General features: G+C 35.2%; 1 non-coding gene across 1 annotated transcript; it reads left to right on the plus strand.

Moving 5' to 3' along the window:
- The first annotated feature begins 4,254 nt into the window (after positions 1-4,254).
- Positions 4,255-4,361, plus strand: LOC128032691 (small nucleolar RNA R71). The gene has a single exon (XR_008188959.1). It is a non-coding gene; the product is annotated as a small nucleolar RNA R71 (small nucleolar RNA).
- The last annotated feature ends 14,298 nt before the right edge of the window (positions 4,362-18,659 follow it).

Here is an 18,659-nt window from a genome sequence, read left to right on the forward strand (position 1 = left end):
CACGATTTGTGGAGAATCCGCAACAAAAGCAGGACCTCAACTATCGGTAGGACATTCAAGACCAGCACCTAAAACATGAAATCCCTAATGACATGTCATTCGTATCCTAAGAATTTTTAAGGTACAAACGGGACTCGTTATCTATCAGTTATTCATAGCATTGATACATGTATATTCAAATTTATTTACAACTAATACAATATAGTAGATAGTCAATTTAACTAACATTAATATGAGTATAATTCATACGAACTTACCTCGATAACTAAGGTGTAGAAGTAGAATCCGAAACTAATTCGAAGCTTTATCCTTTCCTCGATTTAAGTTCAATTGTTGTTTATCTTGATCTAAATAGATAATTTCATTAAATTAAATATTCCTAGTATTCAATTTAATCCATAATTCATATTTATGCAAAATTACAAAATTTCCTTAACATTTTAACTTTTTACAATTTAGTCCTTAAGCTCATAACTTGAAATTTAACCATTTTAATCCTCCATACTAGCTAGCCAAATTTCATAGGGATTCATACCAACCCACTTAAATAATTATTTCATAATCTTACCATGAAAATTTACTATTTTCACAAATAAATCCCTAAATGCAGTTTCATCAAAAATCACTTAACAAAACATGTTTATTTTGCAACCAAGATTAATAATCTATCAAATAAATTCAAAACCTATTCAAAAAAATCATGGAAAATCCCTCAACCTTTAACTGTTTTGCAAATTAATCCCTAGGCTAGCTAGACTAAGCTAAAACAAACTCAAAAAAACATAAAAATCATTAAAAACAGGACACAAAACCATATCACACAAGGTAGAAGAAGAAACCGAATGCTCCCTCCTTCAAAAATGGTGATTTCGACCAAACAAAAGAGAAATGAGGAAGATGATAGCACTTTCCTAGTTTATCTTAGATTTATTTACCAATTTACCCTTAATAATAATAAAAATTTCAAGGTAACCTTAGCCATATTTGCCCACTAACTCTTTAAATGGTATAATTACTATCTTAGTCCCTTAGTTTAAAATTTCATAGCCATTTGACCCCTTTAACTAATAGAATTCAACTTTTACATCTTTTACGATTTAGTTCTTTTCACCTAATTAACCATTTAAACTTCAAAATTTCTTAACGAAAATTTAATACGACCTTAAAATAATCCCATAGAAATTAAATAAATATTCAAATAATTACTCACTTATCAGAATTGTGGTCCCGAAACTACTATTTTCGACATCATTAAAAATGGCTGTTACACATAAGACCTGTCAGCTAATTGTAAAGTTATTGTGGTAGGTCTTGCCTTCTCAATTCCTAGCTTCCTAAAAATAGATATAGGAATTGGATTTATACTTGCACCTAAATCACATAATGCCTAACCTACATAGTAATTTCCAATTGAACATGGGATAGTGAAACTCCCGGGGTCTTTTAACTTCGGAGGTAACTTGATAGAGGGTAGCGCGCGGACCAAGATCGAGTTGCCAAGTCACGAGAAAACTCCTACGAGGCTCTAACGAACAGATCTGAAAATAAAGCAGAGAATAAGATTAAAACTAATCAGATCTGAAGATAAGAATCCCCAAAACAATAAAGAACATCCAAGAATCAAAACACTTATGAATGAGGTGTTTTCGGAATGCAAGAACATGAATTCGAACTCCAAGATTGATTTCCAGTCAATCGAATCTGTCAAGAACACCAAAACAGCAAACAAAATTAAAACGATCAGATTTTAATAAAACTTAGGGTTTGGTGCGACAAGAAGAAAAGAAATAAATTGATGGACTAAAACGGTTCTTAAAACCCAAGGAGATGTCGATTTGCCCAAATTGAAACAGCAACTCAATTTCCCCCAAAATTCCAAAGAACCAATTCAATCGATTTGACAAGAAGAATTCGGTAAGATCAATTGGGAAAAGATGGATTTAATCGAATTTGGCTGCCAAGAAAGAGTACCGATCAGTCTTCTTGAATATTAAAGAGGCTGGAAATTCAACAAGATTAAATAAGTTAGATAAAAGAATCGAAACAAGCAGAATCTAAGAAAAGAAATTGAACAGCAAGAATTTAAATTAAAGTCCTAAGAAGCCTTGAAATCCCGAAAGACTTCACAACTCCCTTCAAACGGCTCTAATCTCCCCTCCAAAGAATATCAATGGCAAGAAGAAGGTTGAAGATGGCTCCCACAATCAAAAGATTGTTAAAACGGCTTCTAAAGAAAACTCAAGAGAGAATTCTTGGAGAAAAACCTCAAAGAAAATTCTGCACTTAACAAATCTGAAATTTCAATAAAATTCTAAGTAGTGAATACAAGGGTGGCCGGCCATGCCTTTAAATAGGCCTTAGACTAATCCTAATCTTATTAGAAAACTTAAAAATTAAACCTAATTAATAAAAATAATAGGTAAATTTGTCCATGCACTTAAATGGACTATTTTGGGCCGAATTTTAACATGTAACCTTCCTAAAGCCTAAAATTTAAATTAACAATGAAAATGTTTACAAATTGGGCCCTTTGACAATTTGGCCTGATTTTCAACTAAATATGGGTGGATTTCTTGCTTGGGCTTGGAAAATTCTTATTGGGCCTTGCCTTCAAGAACTTGGGCTTGGAAAATTCTTATTGGGCCTTGCCTTCAAGAACTTGGGCTTGTGATCCATCTTTTACCGAAATTGAGTTGTTGATGCTCATGACGGAGATCCAATGCGCCTTGGCTGCAAGATTCAGTTTCTTGGACCAAGATTTCCAAGATTTGAAATCTTGATTTTCTTGATTCTTGAAATCGCTCCAAACAGCAAAATTGGGCCAAGATTCGGTTTCTTGATTTTCTTGAAAACAAGAAAGTGAATCTTGATTTTCTCGTTCTTTTGTGTACGCATCTAAGGCCTTGCTAACGAACTCTTGAATGGTCCCATTTAGTTTGGAACGCATTTGTCACGCTTTTGATCTCGTTATTGGGCCTTGTGGTAATTTGAGCCCATCACGTTCTTGAACTTGGGTTGGGCCTTTGTGACTCATATCATAACTTATTCATCAACATTGTTGTGCACCTTTCAATGAGAGAAACAGTCTCAAATTCTCCCAATCTGCATTTTTTTGGCAATATATCCTTCATAAATTTTACGTAGTTGGGCATTTGCTCTAATGTTTTGACTAGCGGTATGTTGATATGGAGTTGTTTCAAAACATCTAAAAAAAATTTAAAATGAGCATCTTGCCTAGAATTATGAAATTGCTGAGGAAATGGTAGAGGTGGTCATCCTTCAGGTTGCTAATACTGTTTTGCTATGGCATTTTTGTTGGCAGCATGATCTAGTTCTGTCACAACATTCTTCTACTTACCCTTTTCAAGTGCAGTATGTTTTTTAGATGGCTCTAGGATCTTTACTTGGCCACGTCTTAAGTTGTCCTCTTGTACCGCGACATTTTGATCAATATCATCTAGTTGAGTCTCGCTTCTAAGAGTCATAGCCTTGCATTGCTCCTTGCCTTGTGTCCTCAAATTTTTGGTGTCACTAGGTAATGCTCCCTGCAATCTTGTGTTCAAAGCATTAGCTATCTGTCCCGCTTGATTATCAAGTGCTCGAAAGAGTGTAGCTTGACTCTAGATCACATCATCATTCTTAGCTATATACTCCTCTAACAAAGCTTTCATAGAAGTAGATTATGATGCCTGACCATACTGATAATTTTTTCGGGGCATTAGTTGAATGTATCCTGGCGGTGCATTGTTGACATTCTGCCTTGCGACAGTATTGAAATTTCCTACACTTTGATTATTCCAACTAAAATTCAGATGTTGTCTCCATCCTAAATTGTAGGTACTGGAGTATGGGTTAATGTTTCGATTGGAGTTCCCCATATAGTATACTAACACTGGATTAGATGGACATTCATCAAACATGTGACTTTCAAAACAATAAACACATGATGATTCAACTGCTGTTATTTCCTGTACAGTAGTTGAAGGTTTCATGGTTTTCATTATATTAGTTAGAGAAAATACATGGGCCTTTAATGAAGTGATTACATCGAGCTCGATAGTATCGACAGCTCTCTTACCCGTCCCAGCTCATGTAGCCGGGTACTGGTAATCCTTGTTGGTAATTTTTTCTAAAATTTCATATGCTTCATTAATATGTCTTATCCAACAAAGTACCATTTGCTGAAGCATCAACTACCATTTCGGTATGCGTATTTAACCCATTGTAAACATCTCCATTTGAGTCCAGTGCTAGAATCCATGCATCGGACATTTTCTAGTTAACTCCTTAAATCGTTCTCACGCTTCATATAGCGTTTCATCTTCAAATTGCCGAAAGGATGTAATATCATTTCTCAATTTACCATTCATAGTGGGAGGATTATACCTTAACAAAAATTTCTTGTAAAGTTCATTCCATGATGTCACTATTCCTCATGGCAAAGCATTTAACCATGCCCTGGCATGTTCTCTTAAGAAATACAAGAATAGCTTAAGTCTCAAGGCGTCTTCAAGAACACCTTGTTGTTTGAATGAGTCATAGACGTCTAGAAAAATTCTTAAATGTAGTCGTGGGTCTTCAGTGGGTAATCTACCAAATTTCCCTATAGTTTGTAACATCTGGAACATTACTGGTCTCAACTTAAATTGCTGAGCTTGTATAGTCAATCTGACTATTCATGGATTCAGATCATCTAATATCGGGATAGTATGCTCTCTAATTGGCCTATCTCGTTCTTCCACCACACTTCCAACGGGAGAATTTTCATTGTGATCATTTGGATTACCATTAACATGATTCTTGTTTCTAGCCATTTTTCTTAATTCTTTTCTCTTTCTCCGCAGTGTTCTATCAATCTCTACATCAAAAAGGTATTTTGTGTTAGCAGGAATGCCTCTTCTCATGCACTGATGGCAAACCTGTAAAAAGTAAACACATTAAGTTAAATAAAACTACTAAGTAAAATAACCAAACTAAAATTCACCAAATTACCGATCCTTGGCAACGATGCCAAAAACTTGTCACGTATAAAATGGTGTGCAATTTTTTGTGCAAGTACACATGTCGGTTCAAGTAATAAAGTGATGAGTGAATATCATTCCAACAAGGATCGGATTAAGGCACAAAATTGGTCAAGTTATCATAATAGGGTCAAGTTAATGTTATAGTAAAATGATTGAAAGAAATGCTATTTGAAAGGCTAAGGTACATAAGCGGTGATGCGTAAATAACTGGAATTCCTATGGAAAAGGTGATAACAGAAATGTAAATATGGAAACTATTGCGTGAGTAATATATAAATAACCAATAATCAACTAAGAATGTTAAGGCGAAGATATTTATGTGAAAGGTTGGGATTACTTAGAATCAACCTTACTGGAAATAATGTTGTGGCAAAATCTTGATTAACTTACTGTACAAAAGAATCCTAGAATGGTCTACCACTTTTAGGGGTAAAACCTCAAGTCACTATCCCTGCTCATACAGGGTCTTATTACAGTAACATGTGTAATTCCTTCTTTATGATGCAAGCATCATTCGAATGTTGCTCATGCCATTCAATATTTGTTAAGTAATCTAACATTTCCCGTATTAAATCAACTTCACAAGAATAATATGACATCAACTATTCCTAGGGATTGCACTTAAACAATTGAATGAGAAGTAAAATAATCAGATTTATACCATGGAAATTAAAAAAAGTTAAGTATCATCAAAATAATCTCAACTTGATGAGATTTAACTCCCATCACCATCGTCTACAACCAAATAAGTTCACAAGAAAGAACTAAGGAAATAATGGAAGGTCGAGAAAATAACTTCCACTAGTCTACACTACAGCAGTACAATCCTATGTTAGCCGAGGGGATGACTTCCTCTTCTACTCAAGATCTCTTACTCTTCTACTTCTCTCCGGGATGCCTTTTGAGGTCCCATTCATCGTCTTTTTATAGATAGAGTTTAGCCAAACATTTTATGTTAATCTTCTATTATTTTCTAGGGTGATTTATCTAGTACGAGTTTAAATTTCAAACTGAAACATCTACGTGTGAAACGTTTGACTCAGTCTTCCCGGCATTATTGTGGCACTCATGCTGGCATATCATATGCACTTTGCCTTAGAAAAACTTCACTCATTTATTTCCTTTCTTCAAAAACCTGTTCCTTTCCTACAACAAAACTTCCACAAAAACCAATTAAAAGCACCAAATAACTCAACATAGTCCAAGTCTGAATGCAATATAATAAATGCTAATTAAAATACCCTAAAATGAAACAAAATATACCTAAGTACAAAAAATTAGCTAGGTCGAAAGGCAGAAAATATAACTCTTTTCAAGCATTATCACATACCACTAGTGACCATCAAAAATCTTACTGGTTTGGCAACAAAATTACAACATGACCTCAATGAAGTTAATGATAAGTTCGAACACAGGTTCGATAGGTTGCAACAAAATCTAAAGGATCGAAATGCTCGAGATAAAAAATGTGACACTGTTCTAGACACAATCAATAAAAATTTGGAATGTTTAAGTACCAAAATTGAGCGTTGAAATTGTAATTGGGGAGATAAGGTCGATCAGCCTCGTCTTCGTGCAAATAATGCTCGATGTGTTTCTCGTGCAAATGATGAGACTTTGGTTAATAATTACCATGAGAAATTTTTTTAGCTAAATCAAAGTTCTCAATTCTAGAATTTCATGGAAAGAATGATCACGTGACTTATTTTGATGGAAAAAGTGATCATAAATTAGGTTGTCAATTCAATGAGAGATGGCCAAACGAAATGATGAATATGATTGAGTTATCACCTTTTGTGCAATGTTATTGGTGTAGTTCAAAAGATCGTAAGGGTTTGTAATGTCCAATTAAATACCCAACTAGAGAAGAAAGTAAGTATGACTTCGTACCTTTTGTTGACTCATACTCTACTGGAAAAGAGATTTGTGATGGCGAACTTTGTGAACCGGAAAAAGATGATAGTGAGAATTTTTTTTCCTTGAATCTAGTGAGTTAGATGAGATAGAAACGTCATGTTCTCCTAGGGAGATGTATTGTACTGAATTTAATATTCATAATACTTGTGAGGGGATATGGGAAGTGAGACAGAATCATGTGAAAAGACCAAGAAAAAAGAAACCTTAAGTGATAAAATTCTACATGATGGTCCAAATTTGGTGATTGAAAACCCATATGAAGTAAAATTGGAGAGTTCTCAAGTGGAAAAGGAAAAAGGAAAGCAAGAAAACACCCATACAAAAGTGAGAAATGATTATATTTTAACTAACCCTAACTCAAATTTTTTTAGTACTGTTTCTTTATTACAAAATTTCAAGGATCCATTGACGGACTTCCAATTATATTACTCTACCATCTGATACGAATCGGCTCGGTGATATGAGTCGAGTCATTGATGTGCCCGATTGTTTAAATAGAGAAGTATCATTCTTGCTTGGAGTTTGAACTTGTTCGACTGATTGCAGACTTAACGACGGTTTGCAAAGTGTCTTGAGAGTATGATAGGTGATGGTTTGGCTAAGAAGTGTTTAGGGATAGGATAGGTGATGGCTTAGCTAAGGAAAATAACAAGTAAGGCAATGAAGATAGCAGGAATGGATAGGTAAAATTAAGGTCAAGAATGAACCAATACTATTAGTGAGTATTGACTCGAGACTTATTAACACTTACGGTGATGGATAGTTGATAGAAATGACCTTGACCCACTATCTATTAAGAGATAGGAACCAAAGGTATCGGGGTTGAACGCCACACTCGGGATTGAGTGATAAGTTCAAAGAAACAAGACAGACGCCACTAGCAAGCTAGATAAGTCTACTTGAGTCTTAAACGAATTTAGAGAGTTGAATAAACTCACAAATGAATTAAAATTCATAAAATGTCCAGGTATGTTGTCTAACCCTTAAAATGATTACAAAACAAACTATTTATACCTAAATTCCTAGGCTAGTTGAATGGACACTTGAGCAACTAAATGGACAGCTAATTTCAGCTTTTAATAAACTAAAAAATTCTAGAATAAATCCAAATAAATTCCAGGTCTATATTTAGCTCTTTAGAATGCCATTGGACAGCTTCTAGATAAAGGAGAGTCAGCTGAATGTATTTGGAAGAGTTGGGAGTTGATTGGCCATGTCTAAGTTTGGCCAAGTGCTTAAATGAGCTCCTTAAATCCTGTCTTGAGAAGCTGAACGTGCAACAGCATTTTAATGGGAGTTTTGGAGCATGAACAGCCCAAATAGTGTGAATTGATGAACTCCAATAGCCTCCAAGTGTGAAGGGACGAAATTGATCAGCCACCAATGTGAAAAAACCTCCAGCAATGTGAACATCTTAAGTTGCTGCCTTGAAAAGATAAATGATCAGCTAAAAAAATGAGAAGTGCAGCTCTAAGGTTCATGTATGACCGAATACATGCTGCTCATTAAAGGAGTTCAATGAATGTGCAAATGCATGCATATCCAACAGCCATCTTCAATGAATCGACAAATGCATGCAAGGGCTGCCAATGTCCATGCCGTCCCCTTACAAGTACCTGTACAAATTAAATTGAACAATTAATTAGTTTTAAACATCATAAATTAATTTGGAACAAGGACGACTTAAATAAGGTCAGCACTAAGACAACTTGAATAGCTCATTCATTGGACAAATTAATTATCAACAAATGATAAATTTGTCCTAAACTTGACACATTAAAATTATGCACTAACTAGAACACATTGAAGCTTAATTAAAAAAAATGTCCAGAATTTATACACATTAAAATTAAAATTAAATTATTTGAGCTGAAATTTAACTAATTAACTAACTCAATAAATTTATTCCAGCAACTTAAATGCATGCAATTAAATAAATTGAAATCAAGCTCAAGGAGCTAGCATTAAGCCGAATTGAGCTCCATTGGATGGGTCGAGCTAAGAACAAGCTGGGAAAACTAAGATTGAGCTTATTGAGCTGAAGTTTGAGCTTCATCTTGCACTTGGGCCCTCGTGTTTTGACCATTCTCGATGGCGTCGAGTGGTATCGAAACATGATGTGGTCGGGATCGCATCATACCCTCCCTCTTGAAGACGATTTGTCCTCAAATCAGGCCACTTGCTCGAGAAAAAAATTTCGAGATCACAAGCCCTTTTGTTCATGATCCGGACAGTATCGTTTTTAAAACTCCGAGAACCACAAATGGTTTGAAAAGAAAACAAGTTATTTCCATACCCTCCCTCTTTAGGAGGAAACCATTCCAAACTGTCACCTACACAAGAATGGAACGAATTAGCGACACTAAAATTTATAAACGCAAAGGATATTTTCGGAGTCTTATTCAAAATTAGAATGCATAGTCCAATACCGGGATCAAAAATAGAAGTGGATCTTACCTTTTCAAAATGGTTCTCCATTTCGGCAATAGAGAATGCATAAGAATCAAATCAAAATTATAATCAAAATGTATCAAGGAGTCCTCCAAATGATCGTGTAACCTAAGTTTCACTCGATCAATCTTACTCAAACATGCAAAACTTGTATAAGACACCAACTTCAAATTCAAATGCACCAACCATTTTACATGCCATCGTCTTGTCACACATTCGAATCAAAAGAAAATTAAACAAGCATGCCTTCAAACATTCATATGTCTCGAATCTGTTAAACAACAATATACAACATCCTCCGGAATCAAAGATTTGATTTTGTCTTAACAAGCCAACAAGATTCACATGTCTCGTTTTCAGACTTAATGACAAAGCATCATACAAGCAAAGATTGTTTACATGTTCATTCAAACAAAATTTACGATGCTTGCTTTCTCTCAAAGGTGAACCAGAATAGTGAACTCCAAGATTGAACACACGATATTGTTCACTCCTTCTAAAATGCAGCGCGAATTTCTTACTCACCAACAATTCACACAAGTGAAACAAAGAGAATTTGAGCATGCACATATTCAAACAATCATATATCATAAATCTCATTCGAACAGACTTCCTTAGACATGGGGAATTTATGCAATAAATCAGAAAATTCAAATTATCACCACACACAAGCAGACTAGGTGTTTCACATGCCAACTTTTTATCACAAGAGTTCTGTAATACCCCCTACCCGTTTCCGTCTCCGGAATAGGATACGAGGCATTACCAGATTTTACTGAATTAATTTTTCTGTTATTACGAGTTTAATTACAATTCATTTATCGAATCATGTCATGACGTCACTTGGATGAGCCTCCGAAGCCCAAAACATACATTGGGCCTAAACTGATATTAAATCGAAGCCATAAGAAATTTTTTGCATAATCTCAAAGTTATACTTACTCTAGCCATACCAACAGCTAAGTTACAAACATTCATTTCTATGTAATATTAGTATTTAGTCTATACATGTCATTCTTTCAAAATAAGTCATTTTCAAATACCAAAAGATATGGGTTGATAGTGTGATAAAGCTCCGACTAATCTCCAACCTTCGAGCTTCCGAGCACTACAAAATAGGGAAAAAAAAGAGAACGGGGTAAGCACATTGTGCTTAGTAAGTTCATGCAACAAGAATTATACTTACCATATTAAACACCTATCATTTAATAACACAAGCACACATCCAATTCACATAAACATATACCTATCACATACAAACTCAACTTTTGCATTAGTTAAGTAAACATCATATAAATTCATTACAAAGACAAATGATTGATGAGCTCATCAATTCCATATTTTCCATTCCCTTGTTATTTTTCCATATTTATCCCGTTGAATTTCCCAGAATTTCGATGAATTTTCAGATGTACACTTTAGTGTACAAATCCGGGTCCGTCAATTCATATTCATGTGCGCACATTTCTATTTCAGAGAGCACACTCCATGAACCTCATCCTTACAACGGATTACCACCAGCTAAATCCTATAATATAAACTCATAGAGTATTGTCGATTACCACCAAAGCTAAATCCTCACAACGACAATTACTCTAATGAGCTTGGATCTGAATTACCAGTCCAGGCTAAATTCAGACCCTAATTCGGATTACCCGTCCGGGCTAAATCCATTTTTCACATATTCTTCGGGAGGTCTATATCGGGATAGGATCACCCGTCCGGGCTAGATCCTTTTTACCGTCAATTCCTTTTCAGAGATCCATCGAATTTTCCTTTCATTCAACCGGGATTTATTTTCTCTTTTCATCAAGAATATCAATACTTCATCAATTATCATACAATGAACATTCAAATCATATTCACATCAATAACAAACATTTCAGGCATTTAAGAATATAATTCAAGTTACACGAACTTATCTCGACACTTGTTCGTAACCAAAAATCTACTAATCCTAAACTTTTTATTTTCCTCGATCTTGCTTCGTATTTGAATTTTCCGAATCTAAATAAATAAATTTAATCATTAATCTAATACTTTTCATGTTCATATGTAACACTCTCTATAATTCCATTATTATTTATAGTGCATTCAAAGTTGTCTCACTGAGTCACAGTCACTAAATTATTTATATCTTGAGCTACGGAACTCCAAATTATTATCCACTAATTTTCTCCAAAACTAGACTCACATATATTCTTACCATAAAATTTCTAGAATTTTTGGTTTAGCCAATAAGTACAGTTTATTCTTTAAAGTTTCCCTTGTTTCACTGTTCAAAAGTTTCGACCTCTCTTCACTAAAAATTAATTATCTCATTGTACAAAATTCGGATGATGTTTCTATTTATTTCTTCTGAAAACAGACTCATTAAAGATTCTAACCATATAAATTATAACTCATATTCGTTTTTTAAAAATTTTTAATGATTTTCCAAAGTCATAACAGGGGAACCCAAATTCATTCTGACCTTGTCTTAAAAAATCTATTATATCTCATGATTTACAATTTCATTGCTTACACTGTTTCTTTTATAAGAAACTAAACTCAATAAGATTTAATTTAATATTTTATTCATCCTCTAATTTGATCCCTGAAATTTATGGTGATTTTTCAAAGTTAGACTACTGCTACTGTCCAAAACTGTTTTAGTGCATAATGTTAATTACCATTCTTTCCCTAAGCTTTCAATAAATGATAATTCCATCCCTGCTCAATTAACCTCTCAATTGAGCTGATTTTTCTCAACCAACACTTTATTCTATCACTTTAAACTACTTTATAACCTTTGGAAATCAGAATTTTAGCACTAGACTTTAATTCCAAACTTTTTTCACAATTAAGTCCTACAAATCAATTTCTATTGAAATTACCTTATAAAATCATCTCATAAACAAATTAAAGCTTCAATTTCATCCTATTTCATCATAAAATTCCAGTACATATTCATAGAAACTTTCAAATTCATTCATAAAATCAAAAACTAATGAATTTAGTAATAGGACCTAGTTGTAAAAGTCTTAGAAACACAAAAATTACAAGAAAAAGGCAAGGATTAACTCACTTGGTGCAAAAATTATGAAAAATCAGCTTGAAGAAACCCTTAGGACATTTTCTGGCTGATGAGAATGCAGAAAAATAAAGAGAATTCTAAATATTCCACTTTAGTCCTAACTTTTAAAGTAAATTTTGCAACATTCCAATTTTACCCTTAATTCTTCAATTCTCCTGATTTTTCTCAGCGTATGCCGCCCAAAATATCTTCTTTTGGGCTTATTTTCAATTTATGTCCCTACTCATTTAACAATTGAGCTATTTAATCCTTCTAGTAACTTTTACACCTTTTCAATTTAGTCCTTTTCACTTAATTGACTACCCAAACATTAAAATTTTCTAACGAAATTTTAATATCATATTACTAACACTTCATAAATATTTATAAAAATATTTTTGACTCAATTTTACAAGATTGAGATCTCGATACCTTGTTTTTACCCAATTTCTTCAATAATTTCTTTTTCTAACTAACCACTAAATCGGTAAAATTCTTCTATCTATATTTTCATACGATTTTCCTATCATATCAATATTCATGCAAAAATATTAAAATAAATTTTTCTTTAAATCAAATTTGTGGTTACGAAACCACTATTCCGATAGCATTGAATTTGGGTCATTACAACTCTCCCCCCTTAAGGATTTTCGTCTTCGAAAATCTTACCAGTAAAGAGGTTCAGGTATTGTTTCCTCATTGTCTCCTCCGGTATCCATGTTGCTTCCTCAACTCCGTGCTTTTGCCATAATACTTTCACCAAATTTATCTTTTTATTTCTAAGCTCTTTTGTTTCCCGTGCCAATATCTTGACCGGTTTTTCATTGTAAGTCATATCCGGCTGAATCTCCACTTCTGTCGGAGAAATAACATGTGAAGGATCTGATTGATACCGTCGTAGCATAGATACATGAAAAACATTATGAATTCTATCGAGTTTCGGTGGTAATGCCAATCAATAAGCGACCGGTCCAATTGTTTCTACGATTTCATATGGCCCGATAAATCTTGGACTCAATTTGCCCTTTCGACCGAATCGGAGAACTTTCTTCCAAGGAGACACTTTTAAGAATACCTTATCACCCACGAAATTCAATCTTTTTCGCTTTAAGATCAAGATATGACTTCGACGATCGAAGTCGCTTTTAGACTATCTCGAATCACCTTGACTTTTTCTTCTATTTCTCGGATCAAATCAACCCCAAGTATCTTCTTTTCACTAAGCTCTGTCCAATATAATGGTGTTCTACATTTTCTACCATACAAAGCTTCATACGGAGCCATTTTAATACTGGACTGATAACTGTTATTATAAGCAAATTCAATCAAAGGTAGATACTTCTCCCAATTACCTTCAAACTCTAATACACAACATCGGAGCATATCTTCCAGTACCTGAATTACACGCTCAGATTGGCCATCTGTCTGAGGATGAAATGCAGTGCTGAAATGCAATTGAGTACCCAAGGCTTCTTGCAATTTGTCCCAGAAATGAGATGTAAATCGGGGATCTCTATCATAGATAATAGAGATTGGCACTCCATGCAGCCTGACAATCTCAGATATATACAGTTCAGCCAATTTATCTAGAGAATAATCCATACGTACCGGGATAAAATGTGCTGATTTTGTTAATCGATCAACGATCACCCAAATGGCATCTTTCTTTTTCGGTGACAATGGTAATCCCGACATAAAATCCATAGTAATTCTTTCCCATTTCCATTTCGGTGTAGTAATTGGCTGGAGCAATCCTGAAGGTACCTGATGTTCTGCTTTGACCTGTTGACATATCAGACATCTTGATACAAACTCAGAAATATCACGTTTCATACCTGGCCACCAGTACATCTTCTTCAAATCATTATACATTTTATTACCTCCCGGATGCACGGATATAATACCACTGTGTGCCTCGTGTATAATCTTCTGTACAAGCTCTGAATTCTTTGGTACACATACTCTGCCTCTGAATAATAAACAACCATCAATCCCAATCTGAAATTCTGAATCATTACCTAATTCACATTGTACCCGTTTAGCCTGTAGCTTCTCATCATTTTTCTGAGCTTCATATATTTGTTGTAGAAATGTCGGTTTAACTCTCAACTCAGCTACGACTGAACCATCATCAACCAAAGACAATTGGGCATTCATAGCTCGCAAAGCAAATAGAGATTTTCGACTTAAAGCATCAGCAACAACACTAGCCTTACCCGGATGGTAATAAATAATCAAATCATAGTCCTTTATCAATTCAAGCCACCTACGCTGTCTCAAATTCAGATCTTTTTGTGTCATCAGATATTTCAAACTTTTATGATCAGTATAAATATGACATTTTTCACCATACAAATAATGTCGCCATATTTTTAATGCAAATATAATAGCAGCTAATTCAAGATCATGCATCGGGTAATTTCTTTCATGTGTCTTAAGTTGTCTCGAAGCATAAGCTATAACTTTACCTTCTTGCATCAAGACACAACCTAAACCATTTAATGATGCATCACTATAAATAATAAATTCTTTACCCGATTCAGGTTGTACCAACACAGGTGCTTTTTTCAACAAATCTTTCAATCGGTCGAAACTCTGCTAGCATTCCTTAGTCCACTGAAATTAACATCTTTCTGTAATAAACGGGTCATCGGAGAAGCTATCATAGAGAACCCCTTTACAAATCTCCGATAATAACCAGCTAAACCCAAGAAACTTCTAACTTCAGATACATTTTTCAGTGGACTCCAATTAACAATAGCTGAGATTTTACTCGGATCTACCCTGATGCCTTCTGCGGATACAATATGTCCGAGAAAACCCACTTCTCGAAGCCAAAGTTCACATTTACTGAATTTAGCATATAGCTGCTTTTCTCGCAGAATTTGCAACACAATTCTAAAATGTTCTGCATGCTCATTTTCATCTCGGGAATAGACCAAGATATCATCAATAAAAACTACCACAAACCTGTCTAAGTACGGTCTGAATATCCGATTCATCAGGTCCATAAATACTGCAGGTGTATTAGTCAGCCCAAACAGCATAACTAAAAACTCGTAATGCCCATACCTGGTTCTGAAAGTTCTTTTCGGTACATCTGACTCCTTTACCTGTAACTGATAGTAGCCTAATCGGAGATCAATTTTTGAAAATACAGTGGCACCCTTCAATTGGCCAAACAGATCATCAATCCGAGGCAACGGGTACTTATTCTTTATGGTGACTTTGTTAAGCTGTCGGTAATCAATACATAATCTTAAAGACCCGTCCTTCTTCTTCACAAATAGAACTGGAGCACCCCAAGGTGAATGACTTGGTCGGACAAAACCCCTGTCAACAAGTTCTTGCAACTGTGTCTTTAACTCCTTTAATTCCGCAGGAGCCATACGATACGGAGCTATGGAGATCGAAGTAGTTCCTGGAATCAGATCTATAGAAAATTTCACTTCTCTTTCTGGTGGCAAACTCAGAATTCCTGTGGAAACACATCAGAAAATTCACATACAACTGGCACTGCCTGGATCTTTGACTCAGATACCTTGGTGTCTAACACATATGCCCAATAAGCATCATACCCTTTTCTGATACACCTCTGAGCTATCAGTACTGAAATCACATTAGATAATTCCTCTGTCTGATCAGATTTAACCCAAAGTAATTCTCCATTCTGACACTTCAACACAATATATTTCTATCTACAGTTTACTACTGCATCATGCTGAGTTAGCCAATCCATACCCAATATCACATCGAACTCATCAAAAGGAAGTAACATCAAGTCAGCCGAGAAACAATAACCTCTTACCATCAGTGGACAATTTTAACAAACTTTATCCACCATCACAAACTGGCCCAGGGGGTTCGAGACTTTAACCACAAATTCAGTAGGTTCAACAGATAAATTTTTAACAAATACTAATTTTGTGCATATGTATGAATGTGTAGAACCAGGATCAATCAATGCAGTAATATCAGTATCAAGTAAAGAAAACGTTCCAGTAATAACATCAGGTGCTGAAGCATCTTCTCTAGCACGGTGGCATATGTCCTAGCAAGTGCTCGTGCCTCAGGCCTGCCTGCAGTATCTCTCGTAGCTCCTCGGCTACCACCGACATCACCAGATCGTCGAGGTGGTCTACCCTCAAACCGGATTACTCGACCGATGTCTGTTCACTTCTTTTCACCCCTTTCTAGACAATCTCGAGGAAATGATCGAAAGAACCACATCGGTAAAAGCCCGCTCTTTAATCGGCATTCAAAAAATGAGTTTTATTACAGATCGGCATCTTGGCTTAGGGTACCAACACCGCCAACACCGGTCACCGATGGAGTAGAAGGTCTTGGATTAGTATGTTTGAAAACCTCGCTCTCTACCCGAATACCCGGTGGTGGGGTAAACGATCTGGTATTTCTTCAATTTCTTTGAAGCGAAACCGAGATTTTCCATCGATCTTTTCTCGAAAACCCGAGCTTCTCTTTCACTTGTTTCTTTTCTTTGCTTAATTAAATCGTCTGCTTTATAAGATCGCTCTGCCAATGTAGCAAACTCTCGAATTTCAAGAATTTCGATCAGTAGCTTAATTTCTTCATTCAACCCATCTTCGAATCATTTGCACATTTCAGCCTCTGATTGTACCCATTCCCGAGCATATTTACTCAATCGGACAAATTCTTTTTCATACTCAGATATTGATCTGTTACCCTGTTTCAGCTCAAGAAATTCTTTTCTATTCTGATCAAGGAACCTCTGACTAATATATTTCTTTCTGAACTCGGTCTGAAAGAATTCCCACGTAATTTCTTCTTTCGAAAAAACTGAAACTTTAGTATTCCACTAGTGGTAAGCTGTATCTTTTAGCAATGATACTGCACATTTCAGGCGCTCTTCTGGTGTGCAAGACAATTCCTCGAAAACCCGAATAGTATTCTCTAACCAAAACTCAGCTCGTTCGGGATCATCATTAACTGTAGCTCTGAATTCCTCTGCCCCATATTTTCTAATTTTATCAACCAGAGCTTTCCCTTTTCTGATAGATTCGGCACCTATACCCTGCAAAATCTCGGGAACCGATAGAGGAGGAGGATGGGGAGCTTGAGTTTGCTGCACTACAGGGTTAGTTCTTATATACTGAGTAAACCATTCATTCATCATTTGATAGAAGGCCATTTTAGCTTCTTAATTTTGGTCCCTTGTCTCGGACCTTCTACTACTAGTAGCTTCAGCTTCTCTTTGTTCTAAAGCCGGAGCATGACTCCCAGCTTCCTCGGGTTGAGCTCGGTCGGCAGACATTTACTATAAGAAAATCACATTTCAAATGATCAAGAGATATCACACTATCAATAATAATTTAAATGGCATGTATAGCTAATCTCATATTTGCTACGTCGGCCCGAGAACAGGCTAAATCGTAGCTCTGATACCAACAAATATAATACCCCTACCCTTTTTCGTCGCCGGAATAGGATACGAGGCATTACCAGATTTTACTGAATTAATTTTTCTGTTATTACGAGTTTAATTACTATTCATTTATCGAATCATGTCATGACGTCCCTTGGATGGGCCTCCGAAGCCCAAAACATGCATCGGGACTAAACTAATATTAAATCGAAGCCATAAGAAATTTTTCGCAAAATCTCAAAGTTATACTTACTCTAGCCATACCAACAACAGCTAAGTTACAAACATTCATTTCTATGTAATATTGGTATTTAGTCTATACATGCCATTCTTTCAAAATAAGTCATTTTCAAATACCAAAAGATATGGGTTGATAGTGTGATAAAGCTCCGACTAATCTCCAACCTTCGAGCTCCCGAGCACTACAAAATAGGGAAAAAAAAAGAGAACGAGGTAAGCACATTGTGCTTAGTAAGTTCATGCAACAAGAATTATACTTACCATATTATACACCTATGATTTAATAACACAAGCACACATCCAATTCACATAAATATATACCTATCACATACAAACTTAGCTTTTGCATTAGTTAAGTAAACATCATATAAATTCAATACAAGGACAAAAGATTGATGAGCTCATCAATTCCATATTTTCCATTCCCTAGTTATTTTTCCATATTTATCCCGTTGAATTTTCCGAAATTTCGATGAATTTTCAGATGTACACTTTAGTGTACAAATTCGGGTCCGTCAATTCATATTCATGTGCGCACTTTTCTATTTCAGAGAGCACACTCCCGCGA

This window comes from Gossypium raimondii, chromosome 1 (genome assembly GCF_025698545.1).
Source record: "Gossypium raimondii isolate GPD5lz chromosome 1, ASM2569854v1, whole genome shotgun sequence".
NCBI classification, from domain to species: Eukaryota; Viridiplantae; Streptophyta; class Magnoliopsida; order Malvales; family Malvaceae; genus Gossypium; species Gossypium raimondii.